Source organism: Zingiber officinale, chromosome 9B, assembly GCF_018446385.1.
Source record: "Zingiber officinale cultivar Zhangliang chromosome 9B, Zo_v1.1, whole genome shotgun sequence".
Classification (NCBI taxonomy): domain Eukaryota; kingdom Viridiplantae; phylum Streptophyta; class Magnoliopsida; order Zingiberales; family Zingiberaceae; genus Zingiber; species Zingiber officinale.
Window position 1 is genome coordinate 60,359,582 of NC_056003.1, and position 2,496 is coordinate 60,362,077.

Here is a 2,496-nt window from a genome sequence, read left to right on the forward strand (position 1 = left end):
AATGATGAAAAGACCCAAAGCATGTCTCAACTGCTCCATTCACCTTCCCATCGATATCAATTTTCCACAATGCTGTGAGATCCTGCTGCACCACAATATCATCATCCAAGAACACAAAAACAGTACACAACAAATAATTAGTCTTACTTTCCATGGATTACTCTCACATCCAACAGGTCAATCCTATTGATACCAAACCTAGAAATCAATCAACCATATCCATGGATTACTCTCACATCCAACAGGTAGAGCAATTAAGAATGTGAAATCTTAGAAATTAGGAACACAACTTACCCAATTCCATTGTACTCCATTGTTAGTTTGCGATCGAAGCAACCCTACTGCTGGAAATCACGGGTAATACTTACTGCTGCCCACACCATCACCCAAATCATAGAAATCTATCAACTAACCATATAATGAAATCCAAAATCAGTTCATAGGCTTACCCCAATTTAGTCTCCAATCACTGGTAGAAATCTTCATGTCGGACTAAGCAAGGAGATCAAACACTATCCCCAAAGGTAAGGGACTAACCGGAGTGGATCTGCTAGCGCGACACAATCAGAGACGACGTCAGCGCCCATGGGAACAGATCAGTCGCGAATGAATCCAAGCAATCGCTGGATCATGGGAACACGCACCCAATGTCACCGTGAGGGAGAGGCCGCGGATGGAAGATCGAGAACAAGGTACTGGATAGGCAGTGCTCAGGTGACGCTTAGGCGACACTCAGCAGCTTGGAACGATCCGCTGGACTCGATCCCAGTGATGGTAGCTAGGGCTCGAGATGGGAAAAGGAGTTAGAGATGGGAAGCGGCAACGAACAAGAATGGCGGCGTCGATGGCTGGTAGCTATAGGTGCTGGTATCTCACAGACAAGGTGCCACGACGACGCGTGAAGGTGAGATCGCGGTGGAAGAAACCTCTCCGTCGGCGATCTAGGGCAGAGACACAATAGAGAGGAAGGGAGAAGAGGGCGTCGGTGGAGCACGCGGAAGGAAAGACTGCTACCCGGCGATGAGCTCGTGGAGATCGGTGTGGTGGTGTGGACCAACGTCGGCGATGAAGGGGTTGGAGGAGCAAAATCAGAGAAAGGAACGAAGGATCGGGGAAAAATGAGAAGGAATCGGGAAAAATCGATTAAATACGTAGGTTTAGTTTAATCAAACCCAAATAGTTATATGAAGACATTATCAAAATTTATCACTATAAATAGTCTAAATAATATTTTAATATTTAAAATAATCTCTTTTGATATATGTCATTAAAAATTATTTATAATGACATTTGAAATTAAGATTATTCTCCAATTAAACCTTATTATTTAATTATTATTATTATTTTTTTATTACCGTAATTTACAATAAAAGTGCATAATTATTAATAAAAATCAATAATAATAATAATAATTCAGGGACTGTAGGGTGGACGACCTCACAGTCGCATGAGGGGGCTAATTGAAAAGGTCATGAATCTTGCGACCTTGAGAAGCAACTGTAGATAACCTCAAGTGGTTGCGACCGACCTTACAACTACGACCGACCTCGTAGTTGCGAATGACCTTGCAGCCGTATGAGATGGCCACCAAGCACGAGAAAAAAAAAATCAAAGGCGAGAGAAAAAGAATTCGTACCTGCTCTGATAAAGCCAAAGACAAAGCCAAAGCCAAATTAGGACAAGGAGAAAGGGTTAGAAAATCTAATTCTTATCTATTTTTGTTTATAAAAAGTTATATGTAATTTCATATTAAATTTGGTTTAAATTCTTTCTTAAAGTTTTTTTATATATTATATTTTATCAAAGTGAACATATTTACAATTTTGTGTCTCTGATTTATATAAATATAAAATAGATTTTATTTTCGTTTAAAATTTTCATTAAATGTTTAAACAGTCACAAATTCCGTTTATATTCCATATTTATTTTTTAATTAAATTTATACATAGCTTCGTATCAAAATTTGTTTTAAATTTCTTTTCAAATATTATATTTCATTAAAGTTAAACAAATTAATTATTATGTAATAATTAATCTGTATCTGATTTATATAAATTCAAAATAGGTTTTATTTTTGTTTTAACTTTTAATTAATTTTTAAACTAAATTTGCCACAGAAATTATACCGTCTCAAATTTTATAATTCATATTTATTTTTGTTTATAAAAATTTATATGTAATTTGGGTTTAGATTATGTCTTATTTTAAAATATATATATATAATTTACTAAAATGAAACGAATTAATAATTCCGTATAAAATCTGTCTCTGATTATATAAATTTGAAACAGATTTTATTTCCATTTTAACTTTTAATTAATTTATAAACGAAATTTGTCACCGAAATTATACAGTCTCAAATTCTATTTATAATTCATATTTATTTTTGTTTATAAAAATTTATATGTAATTTTGTTTCAAATTTGTTTTAAATTCTGTCTTAATTTTTTAAAAAATATATATTATTTACTAAAATGAAACAGATTAATAATTCCG

General features: G+C 34.0%; 1 long non-coding RNA gene across 1 annotated transcript; it reads right to left on the minus strand.

Moving 5' to 3' along the window:
- LOC122022667 lies at window positions 1-312 on the minus strand. The gene is made up of 3 exons (XR_006123058.1): window positions 295-312; window positions 148-198; window positions 1-72 (listed from the first exon to the last, which is right to left on the minus strand). It is a non-coding gene; the product is annotated as an uncharacterized LOC122022667 (long non-coding RNA).
- Between the last annotated feature and the right edge of the window lie 2,184 nt (window positions 313-2,496).